Source organism: Bos mutus, chromosome 21, assembly GCF_027580195.1.
Source record: "Bos mutus isolate GX-2022 chromosome 21, NWIPB_WYAK_1.1, whole genome shotgun sequence".
In the NCBI taxonomy this organism is placed as follows: Eukaryota; Metazoa; Chordata; class Mammalia; order Artiodactyla; family Bovidae; genus Bos; species Bos mutus.
This window is the reverse complement of record NC_091637.1, coordinates 49,848,930-49,861,423: the sequence shown is the minus strand read 5'-3', so window position 1 is coordinate 49,861,423 and position 12,494 is coordinate 49,848,930. Positions and strand designations below refer to the sequence as shown.

General features: G+C 38.1%; 1 pseudogene; it reads right to left on the bottom strand.

Moving 5' to 3' along the window:
• Window positions 1-9,771: 9,771 nt before the first annotated feature.
• Window positions 9,772-10,716, bottom strand: LOC102281285 (proteasome activator complex subunit 3-like; annotated as a pseudogene).
• Between the last annotated feature and the right edge of the window lie 1,778 nt (window positions 10,717-12,494).

Below are 12,494 nucleotides of genomic sequence, written 5' to 3'. Positions count from 1 at the left end.
AGCAGACAAGTTTATATAATTACTATCATTCTTTTAATATTTTATCAAACTGTTATAGAAAAACTGTCTAATTGCTCACTTTTTCTCAGAAGTACACTATTATATAACCACCAACATTATTCTACTTCTAGCTTACCTTTTGTTGTCTTGGTTGATTACATTGTTGGTTAATATACAATCATCTTAATGAGTTTATTAAACAGGGAGAAATAAGGAATTGTTTCTAACATCTTCTCAAGACCAAAGCAAAAATTACTTCAAAGCTGTTAACTCCTCAACTAGGACAAGTGTTAAAGATAAATAAAAAAACGAATCCTCACCATATCGGATACACTGATATACCAAAATGAGACAAACTCTGACAGACATTCTGAGATTGAGCAAAAATATCTAAGAACATTTATTAATTCAATTATTTATTCATTAGTATACCCACAATTTAAAATACATATATATAAACTGTCTGACATTTAGTCAAAACCACAGCGATAGTGACTATATAGAGTTCATGGACTCTGTCCTCAACCACTAATTGTGACAAGAGATACATGCATGCTAAGTCCCTTCAGTCATGTCCAACTCTGTGCAACCCAATGGACTGTAGCCTTCCAGGTTCCTTTGTCCACGGGATTCTTCAGGCAAGAATGCTGGAGTGGGTTGCCAGGCCCTCCTCCACAGTATCTTCCCAACCCAGGGATGGAACCCGCACCTCTTACATCTCCCGCACTTGGAGGTTGGTTCTTTAACAACAGTGCCAGCTGGGAAGCCCAAAAGATGCGTGTGAAAGTGAGCTGGAAGTCGCTCAGTTACGTCTGATTCTCTGCGACCCCATGGACTGTACAGTCCATGGAATTCTCTAGGTCAGAATACTGGAGCAGGTAGCGTTTCCCTTCTCCAGGGGATCTTCCCAACCCAGGGATCCAACCCAGATCTCCTGCATTGCAGGCGGATTCTTTACCAGCTGAGCCACAAGAGAAGCCCAAAAGATGCATAAGGATAAGTAAATTTTTAGGAACATAGGTTAGGCCTTCAGCTTTTCTGCATTCCAAGGTGCTGCTTATTTTTATCTACCTAAAATACAAGTCGCATCAATCTAAATCTCAATATATTTGTTCGTAAGATCAGGCTGATGATAGTAACTGCCACCCAGAGACTCTTTAAGTAAATGAATAAGTTTATATAAACTTCGGTTTTAATTACTATGACTATGAATAGAATTCACAAGTCTGTTGTCTTAGCATGTACACAATTGTTTTAAGGGCTCCTATCCTCCATCAGTCTTGTTTTGAAACATTTCAAAACATTTTTATGTTTGAAAATAAAAACTTGCCATCCACAGTGAGAAGATGCCTTCAATCCTTAAATAAGTCAGGAAAAAGTCAAAATAAGTTACGTAAATGTTTAGATAAGTTATGAATTACAAAATAAACTCTAAGATCTGTAAAATCCTAGGTCTCTGTGTTGTCAGGAATACTGAAGGGACTTAGAAACTAACTAATTTTCACTCAATTCTCTTTCTCAGCCTTGTTCTGAATATATTTTTAGCCTTGTTTTACAGTAGCTTTGAAAATAAATCACCCAGATTTTATGTGACATTTTCTCCTGCTCTCCTTTTAAAGACAGAAGTAAGAGGTCACAGTGAAAATCTTACAAAACACAAAGTAATTATGCTATTGTCTTACAGAGAGAGACTGATTAGCATTAACCACAAAGATTCATCTGCCAAAGGAAGGAAAAATGATAATGTTGTACTTTCCCCAAAAGGACTAGAAAGCATGGTGTTAAGAATGAGAATTCTAGAGTCAGAAAGACCTGTCTTAGAATGTGTGACACCACTGGTGAGCTGAATGAGCTTAGAGAAGTCAGTTAATTTCTCTGTGCCTTGGTTTCTTCTCCCATGAGACAAACACGTGCACAAATTTGACATCCCATAGTGCATTTTTCATGATTAAATGAAGGAATGCTAGTAAAGAGTTTAGAACATGCACTATTGGCTCAGAGGTTAAAGCGTCTGCCTGCAATGTGGGAGACCAGGGTTCGATCCCTGGGTAGGGAAGATTCCCCTGGAGAAGGAAATGGCAACCCACTCCAGTATTCTTGCCTGGAGAATCCCATGGACAGAGGAGCCTGGTGGGCTACAGTCCACGGGGTAGCAACGAGTCGGACACAACTGAACGACTCCACTTTCACTAATTTTTAAGTTAACTTAAGCACTTATAATATGTTAACAATTAATAGATTCAGTTAACCACTTTGCCTCTTCTCCAGCTGAAATTAAGGGTACAGACTGTGTTTTGATTCCTTAAACCCAATTTTAACGATCAGGAAGCTGAGTTCTTCAGATCATTTGCAGGACTTTCAGTTGGTCCAGAAAGCAAATAAAGGGAAAAAAAAAAGTCACTGTACTTTCCATAAATCAAAAGCTTTCTTGTTTTTCAAATTAAGCAGTTTTCAAAGGTGTCACTTAGGAAGGTGACACCTGTATTGTGAACATGCAGAGGGAGGTGGAATCAGGGACATGCTGTCAATTCTTATGACATTGGAAGGAAAGGTGACAAGAACAAAGGGCTTGGACGCCTTGCACCTGACACAGACAAGATCAAGCTGAGACTGCCAGCAATGAGGGGATGAATACATTAAAGAAACCTGTAAATAGGAAAAGACAGTAAACATGAAGGTACGAAATAAAAAGCTGAAGTACGGAATCTTTCCTTCACTAACAAGCATATGTTATCTAATAGTAAAAGTGAAACAAAAAGACTTTTCTACTTTTTCATTAATCTCTCTATGTCTTTCCTTAAAAGAAGAAATATGAATGACAGACGAGGAACAGGTCACGAATTAGCTCAATATAAAGTGACTGTCAAGGGAAGACAAATGAAGAGAATGTGTTTGAATGTAGTAAGCAATGTATATGATGTACCTTAAATATATCAGGCATTTGATAAAGGGTAATAGCTATTAACAGCATCATAAAAATCTATACATAATCCCCAAATCTCAGATTTAAATTGAAGAAAGTGGGGAAAACCACTAGATCATTCAGGTATGACCTATATCAAATCCTGTATGGCTATACAGTGGAAGTGAAAAATAGATTTAAAGGACTACATCTGACAGACAAAGTGCCTGGTGAACTATGGACGGAGGTACGCGACTTTGTACAGGAGACAGGGATTAAGACCATCCCCAAGAAAAAGAAATGCAGAAAAGCAAAATGGTTATCTGAGGCAGCCTTAAAAATAGCTGTGAAAAGAAGAGAAGTGAAAAGCAAAGGAGAAAAGGAAAGATATTCCCAAGCAAGGAGAGATAAGAAAGACTTCCTCAGCAATCAATGCAAAGAAAGAGGAAAACAACAGAATAGTAAAGAAAATTAGATATACCAAGGGAACATTCATGCAAAGATGGGCTCAATAAAGGACAGAAATGTTATGGAGCTAACAGAAGCAGAAGGTATTAAGAAGAGGTGGCAAGAATACACAGAACTATACAAAAAAAGATCTTCATGACCCAAATAATCACGATGGTGTGATCACTCACACTCACCTAGAGCCAGACATCCTGGAATGTGAAGTCAAATGGGCCGTAGGAAGCATCACTATGAACAAAGCTGGTGGAGGTGATGGAATTCCAGTTGAGCTATTTCAAATCCTGAAAGATGATGCTGTGAAAGTGCTGCACTCTATATGTCAGCAAATTTGGAAAACTCAGCAGTAGCCACAGGACTGGAAAAGGTCAGTTTTCATTCCAATCCCAAAGAAAGGCAATGCCAAAGAATGCTCAAACTACCGCACAATTGCACTCATCTCACACGCTAGTAAAGTAATGCTTAAAATTCTCCAAGCCAGGATTCAGCAATACGTGAACTGTGAACTTCCAGATGATCAAGCTAGTTTTAGAAAAGGCAGAGGAATCAGAGATCAAATTGCCAACATCCGATGGATCATGGAAAAAACAAGAGAGTTGCAGAATAACATCTCTTTCTGCTTTATTGACTATGCCAAAGCCTTTGACTGTGTGGATCACAATAAACTGTGGAAAATTCTGAAAGAGATGGGAATACCAGACCACCTGACTTCCCTCTTGAGAAACCTGTATGCAGTTCAAGAAGCAACAGTCAGAACTGGGCATGGAACAACAGACTGGTCCCAAACAGGAAAAGGAGTACGTCAAGGCTGTATATTGTCACCCTGCTTATTTACCTTATATGCAGTGTACATTATGAGAAACACTGGGCTGGAGGAAGCACAAGGTGGAATCAAAATTGCCAGGAGAAATATCAATCACCTCAGATATGCAGATGACACCACCCTTATGGCAGAAAATGAAGAACTAGAGAGCCTCTGTTGAAAATGAAAGAGGAGAGTGAAAAAGTTGGCTTAAAGCTCAACATTCAGAAAACTAAGATCATGGCATCTGGTCCCATCACTTCATGGGAAATAGTTGGGGAAACTGGAAACAGTGTAAGACTTTATTTTGGGGGGCTCCAAAATCACTGCAGATGGTGACTGCAGCCATGAAATTAAAAGACGCTTACTCCTTGGAAGGAAAGTTATGACCAACCTAGACAGCATATTAAAAAGTAGAGACATTACTTTGCCAACAAAGGTCCATCTAGTGAAAGCTATGGTTTTTCCAGTGGTCATGTATGGATATGAGAGTTGGACTATAAAAAACCTGAGAGCTGAAGAATTGATGCTTTTGAACTGTGGTGTTGGAGAAGACTCTTGAGAGTCCCTTGGACTGCAAGGAGATCCAACCATTCCATTCTAAAGGTGATCAGTCCTGTGTGTTCATTGAAAGGACTGATGTTGAAGCTGAAACCACAATACTTTGGCCACCTAATGTGAAGAGCTGACTCATTTGAAAAGACTCTGATGCTGGGAAAGATTGAAGGCAGGAGGAGAAGGGGACGACAGAGGATGAGATGGTTGGATGGCATCACCGACTCAATGGATGTGGGTTTGGGTAGATTCTGGCAGTTGGTGATGGACAAGGAGGCCTGGAGTCCTGCGGTTCATGCAGTCTAAAAGACTCGGAGATGACTAAGCAACTGAACTGAATCCTCAAATCATCTTATTTTCCACTTTTCTTTACTCCTAACTCACTTCATCTCACTTTTCTTTGAGGAGGAGAAATCATTATCTGTTGAGACTTCTTTATGGTAAGAGCAGCATACTGCATGAGAGAAGTATATAGTGCAAGGGAATTAGCTATCACTTTTCAAAAATATAATATTTACTCTCTAAGCCCATTATATTTCTCTTCATTCATTTGATTATTTATTCTATATCTGTCTCATCTTTGGCAATATACCTTCATTTCTTTTCTCCCTTTTTCCTCCCTCCTTTTCTCATTTCTTCCTCCAGAAGAATCTGGATATTGTTAATATTTACCATATTACATTCAAATGAACCTGGAAAATCTATATAAGTGTAAACTCACAATTATTTCATTACATTTCCTTGGCCATAAGTCAAAGATATAAGTCAATGGTAATTGTTATTTAAAAAGAACCTCCACAATTTTATTTCAAAATAGCCACTGACATTTTAGTGGATTTACCATCCTTACTTTGGGGGAACAAAGTCCACACATCTGATTTTGGTAGAATCTTTTTATGAAACTTGAGTACAACTTTGTCAAATATCAGGTTATTAATCATGTATACCTATAAACTTATGAAAAGGAAATGATTCACACAACTAGAATCAAACAAAGGAATTCATGAGAATAGAAGTACCTAGCTATAACACACTGTTAATATGTTTCCACAGTTACTTTTTGAGAAACTGGTAAATTTATAATGAAGTTAATGTTATTCCATTTGGATTCAGTTTTTGAACAATTTCACTTAAGAATATGCAATGTTCTTTTGCTAAAAGGGAAAACCTTTTAAACATTAAAAATGTAGGCTCATATCTCAGTTTCATATAACAAAAATATAAAACTAAAACTAAGAAACTTAATTACTCACATATTAAGTTCCCTTTTATTATAGCATTTTGTATTTCTAAATACATAAATGATGGTGTACACGCTCTTACAAATCACAAATCTAATGAGAATTTTGTAGCTAATGGAGGTTAACAGGATGTACATTATAAAGTATCAAAAAGATGCTCTTTTTGACCAAACTTCAGCCAGTCTCCTCTAAGACATATTCTCAGCTAGGTTTCTAGATTTGAATTTCCATCTCAATCTTTGCATTCTCAGTTCCTACTCTGTTTAGCCAGAATCCTCATCTTTGAGATCTTGATATCTGACTACTCTCCATTTCTGATCAGATTCTTCACCTTGCCAGTTCCCAGGTGATATCTGAGAACCCTGACTTGCCTTCAGCAAGAAATTCATTGGGTCTGTTTAGCCAGAATCCCCTTTTCCCTTGATGCTTCCCATTAGTAAGCAACCATCCACTGATTCCCATCCTGCTTTTGGCTACACATCTCCACTTTCTTTTTTTAGCTGGGGTTGTAGTCAGAGTAGAGCCCAGTGCTCCTCTACTGCAATGCCTCCTTGGGGGTAGTCCTTTCTTGAATAAAGTCCTCTTTACCATCATTAATAAGTATCGGACTCCTAATCAGAATTTATATTCCAGTGTCAATAAGATGTTTTAGAAATTTGTTAGTCACTTAAATAATCCAAGCCAGTTTCTTACCACTTATATTTTAATTACCATAGTTATGTTTAGATACAAATTATAAGTTTACATCTTATTAATCATTTAGGTGATTTCCCACCAAGATCAAAGTGACTTTCCAATTCTTAGGGTTTCCAGGATGTCTGGTGACTAGGTTTTCTTTCTTTTTAGGTTCTTGAATAAAGAGGATTAAAAAAAGGAAAATGTTAATTTTTAGTTTTTACATCCCTTTGCTAAACTTCTGACAGATTTTGATTTTCTTTCCTAAGGTTCATTTCACTTCTTCCCCTCAAAGATTTATCAACAAGCCCATTTGCATATATTCATACAATTACAGCTTTATATGATCTGCTCTCAGTGAAATATGGTGGTGAAGATGGAAGAGAATCAACCCATTACAACAAACATCTCATGTGGAGAGGAAGGGGGCAGATGGACTGAACTGCTTCAAGGAACAGAACACCAAAGGCTCTCCTGAGATACAAAAGGGATGATATTTAAATTATCAACATTGAGGTTTCAAACCTCCTGAGTAGTACACAGCTATGGGAAATCTATGAAGTGGAGTTTTGTAACTGGAGGGATTGATTATAGGAGAAAAAATAACTCCTAAACAAATTTTTAAATAAACAGAGGAAAACATTACTACTGGGTTGGGGGCTCAGACAAATCCTCAGTCCTGGCAGAGACCTGGACCCCAGGGAATGGAAGTCAAGGTTGTAATACAGATACAGAGGTTTATTTAGTAAGACCACGCAGAGTTAAAAGAGTGTAGAGTTTGAGAATATGACAACAATGAAGATTTGATTTGCCACTTGCTAGGAAAGGTACTCACAGTCCTCATGGCCATGATATCATCAATAACATGGGAATAATACTTATTAGGGAGAGTTGCAGTGAAGGTTTCAGAAAATCACCTGCTCAATATTTTGTGTATTGGCTTATTAATGTGAATATAAACACAGATTTGTTGTTTGGTATAAAATTACCAAGTTAGATAGACATTTTGCTGATAATTTTGGAAGATATGTAAATCATACCATGTTATTGATATGCATGTAGCCACAATATTTTTTGGTACGTATATTTAATCCCAATCATGTTTTTTATCAGAATAATTTATCCTTCAAAAAGTAGCTTTATAAAGTAGCTCAATTTCAGAGAATGTTGTTATATTAAAGTCAGCAGTGTTAAGTATTTTTCCACTTGTGTGCCAAGAGCGTTTATGTTGAACTGTGTGGGTGCTAAGTTGCTTCAGTTGTGTCTGACTCTTTGTGACCTCATGCACTGTCATCTGCTAGGTTCCTCTGCCCATGGGGATTCTCCAGGCAAGAGTACTGGAGTGGGTTGCCATGCCCTCCTCCAGGGGATCTTCCTGACCCAGGATTGAATGTGTGTCTCTTGCATCTCCTGCATTGGCAGGTGGACTCTCTCACTGGGCCACCTGGAAAACACCCCTATGTTGAACTAGCATTTCCTAAAGTTAAGAATATGCTGTATACTTTGCAGAATTTCTTCAAAACAAAACAAACTAAAACAAATAATACAGATTCTAGAATTGAATTATCTTCAGTTCAGTTCAGTCACTCAGTCATGTCCGACTCTTTGCGACTCCATGAATCGCAGCACGCCAGGCCTCCCTGTCCATCACCAACTCCCGGAGTTTACCCAAATTCATGTCCATTAAGTCGGTGATGCCATCCAGCCATCTCATCCTCTGTCGTCCCCTTCTCCTCCTGCCACCAATCCCTCCCAGCATCAGGGTCTTTTCCAATGAGTCAACTCTTTGCATGAGGTGGCCAAAGTATTGGAGTTTCAGCTTCAGCATCAGTCCTTCCAATGAACACCCAGGACTGATCTCTTTAAGGATGGACAGGTTGGATCTCCTTGCAGTCCAGGGGACTCTCAAGAGTCTTCTCCAACACCACAGTTCAAAAGCATCAATTCTTCGGCACTCAGCTTCCTTCACAGTCCAACTCTCACATCCATACATGACCACAGGAAAAACCATAGCCATGACTAGACCAACGTTTTTTGGCAAAGTAATGTCTCTGCTTTTGAATATGCTATCTAGGTTGGTCATAACTTTCCTTCCAAGGAATAAGTGTTTTTTAATTTCATGGCTGCAATCACCATCTGCTGTGATTTTGGAGCAAAAAATAAAGTCTGACACTGTTTCCACTGTTTCCCCATCTATTTTCCATGAAGTGATGGGACTTATCTTAGGTTTCTACAAATGCAAAACCTGTGCCAAGAATTTAGAGTTGTAGTTTATTTGAAGATGCAGAAGAGGGTAAGGGAATTCAGGAGTACACTACAAAAACATGATATTCTGGAGATTCATTTAATGTGTTGCCTGTATCAACTGTTACTTCTTTTTGTCCTTGAATATTAATAGTATTCCATGATAGGTATATAGTACAGTTTGTTTAACCATTTACTAATAAGTGATAATTGGGTTGTTTTCTGCTTTTGTCTATTACAAATAAAGCTGCTTTGAATAAATATCCATTCCCAGGTTTTAGTGTGAACATAAATTTTCATTTCCTCGGAATAAATGGTCAGGAGTGCAATAGCAGGTTCAGATTGTAATTGCTTGTTTAGGTTTTTAAGAAATTGCCAATCTGTTTTATGGAACAACTGAACCATTTTATATTTCCTTCAGAAACATATGAGCAATCTAGTTTTCCATATCCTTGTCAGTCTTTAGTTTTGTCATTATTTTTAATTATAGACATTCTAATAGATGTATATTTATAACTCACTATGGTTAAATATGCATTTCCGTCCTGGCTTAAGATAGGGCTTCCCTGGTGGCTCAGTGGTAAATAATCTGTCTGCCAATGCAGGAGATGTGGGTTTGATCCCTGGGTTGGAAGATCCTCTGGAAAAGGAAATGGCAACACATTCCATTATCCTTGCCTGGGAAATCCCAGGTATAGAGGAGCATGACAGGCTGAAGCCCATAGGGCTGCAGAGTGGGACATGACAAAGTGACTTAGTACGCAGGCACTGAGGCCTGCAGAAAGAGATGAGGCTGTCACAGAACTACATGAGAGTCTCATTAGACTCCAACTAAAAACACAGGGAACTATGACTGCTATTTCCAGCCAGTTGCCCCATTTTCATAGTCATGTAACAGACCAAGGTGATGTTGGGTCTTGAGCCAGACTCACAAAGTTCCCTGGCCTTGGCCTTGGTACAGAGTCTCTGCATTTGATCTTTTTGATGTTTTTCAGGATCATGTCATGTAAAGTGACATACTGATTCCTTAGCTCTAATATGATGAGTTGAATGCTGTCATATTCTTTTTCATCAATCTCTGTCATGGTTCAGGAGGAAAGTCCTCTATATGGGGATATTTAGCTATTTTGAAAATTGATTTGGCTCTTGTAACATAATATCTAGAAATTGATTCAGGTGAGATGCAGCTCTCAACATTCTTAGTTCTGTAACTGTCTTCTCCTGAATATATACCCCAAAGTCATTCCCATCATATATCCTAGGAGTTAGGAGCTGTACCCACATTTTTGTCATGTCACATTTCAGGATCAGCAGCCAGATCTTAGGTTTCACTTTCTCAAAAATGTCCACTAATTGCTGGTTGCTTTTTAGCATCCCATGCACCACAAACACCCTGGTTCCATGGAAGGCTTCTTCACACTCACTCAATCTCCGTTACTTGGATGTGGGTTCTTCCAGTCCATTGTGGCTATTGGTGACTAAAACAGGGCCAGGGACCACAGACTCAGGTCTGAGTGGATCTGAGTTAGGTTATGAATGTTTAGGATTGGTTCCTTCAAAAAACTGACAGGTTATAACATCTTTGAGGAAAAGTATTCCACCAAGTATTCTGCCTCATTGGTAACCCACTCTCTGAAAGACTCAATCTTTTGGTGGTGGAGAGGGTGGGTAGGATCAAAGGGACTAGAGGTATCTCAACACTGCCCAGAGGCAGCTGCCCTAGCGTGACTCACACACCACATAGCTTGCATACTCCCACCCTCAGCACTTTCTTCCTGCTGTTCTCCCAATGCCTGTTCACTCTCTATGTTGCTGTTCAGTTGCTCAGTCATGTCCTACTCTTTGCAACCCCATGGACTGCAGCACTCCAGGCGTCCCTGTCCTTCACTGTCTCCTAGAGTTTGCTCAAACTCACATCAATTGTGGTGGTGATGCCATCCAACTACTTTTATCCTCTGTTACCCACTTCTCCTCCTGCTCTCAATCCTTCCTAGCATTAGGGTCTTTTCCAATGAGATGGCTCTTCACATCAGGTAGCCAAAGTATAGGAGCTTTAACTTCAGCATAAGTCCTTCCAATGAATATTCAGGCTTGATTTCCTTTAGGATTGATTGATTTGATCTCCTTGCTGCCCAGGGGACTCTCAAGAGTCTTCTCCAGCATCACAGTTTGAAAGCATATCTTAATCACTCTTTCTACATGTATCTGTGTTCCAATTTGTGCTTCCTCCAGCCCAGCATTTCTCATGATATACTCTGCATATAAGTTAAATAATCAGGGTGACAATATACAGCCTTGACGTACTCCTTTTCCTATTTGGAACCAGTCTGTTGTTCCATGGCCAGTTCTAACTGTTGTTTCCTGACCTGCATACAGGTTGTTCAAGAGGCAAGTCAAGTGGTCAGGTATTCCCACCTCTTTCAGAATTCTCCACTATTTATTGTGATACACACAGTCAAAGGCTAGTCAATAAAGCAAAATATATGAGATATATTTCTACTTTTCCCAAAAGGACATCTGTAAAGTGAATCTGTGTTCTGAATTTCTTTTTCTTTTTTTAGTTCTCAACAATCTAGCTGAAATGAAAGGTTATCAGCACACTGAAAACCATGTAACTGAAGGACTATTATCTCTTGACTTTACTCTGATTCTGAGGGAAGAACACAGTTACTAGAATGATGTCAGAGTAAAGACCTTTGATAAAATCTAGTAACCCAACCATTGTAATGCACCGTGGACAGGTATTGTGAGTTTTATTTCCCTCTATTGGATAAGTAAATGAATAAATAAAAGAAAAAAAGAACAAGTGTGATTCAACATGCTTGCTTAAATTCATTTATAATATGGAATTGTCTCATGTAGAGTACTGAGACAACTCTATTGTAAAATTTGCAAACAGAAAATAAATATGTGATTATTATCCGACAAGGGTGCTGAATCAGTGAAATGAATCACTAGAAAATCTGCAATCAGTATCAAATTATTTTTCTCTTTTCTTAAACTCAATGTTCATGAGGCAGAAACAATGAGATAAAGCAATGCTTTTCCTCTTTCAAGTTAATATAGGAAAGTTACAGAATAAACATTAACAAAAGGAAATTTTAAATGTCATTTTTATTTGCTTTTGAGAGAATTAAGTTTTTGTAGAAATTAGTATTTACATTGCTAATAATTATTTCTGATAAGACCAAATCTAAAATAATTTGCATCACCTAAACATATAGTCTGGGGCAGAAAAATCAACAAAAAAGAGTAAAATATATCATTTTTAAAAGATTATATGCTAAACAATTAGATAAAATATTTAATTCTCAGGTCAATATCATAACTGATATAGCTTTTCACTTTAACCACCTTACAGATAGTACTGAAGGAGTTTGGTAAAATGCTTTCTAAGGTGACAGCAAATGGTAGACCAAGGATTGAAACACAAGTAGTCTGGTTCCAGACTTTACTAGGAAGGCATCAAGGCATGTTATGACAGATCAATCTGGTATAGTTTAAATGTTTCCCATGTATAATGGATACTTGAATAATCTGGATTTACTTTCAGCATAAGATACTGACAGAAAGGGCCAATGGTTAACAATCCAGATGGCTCAGATGGTAA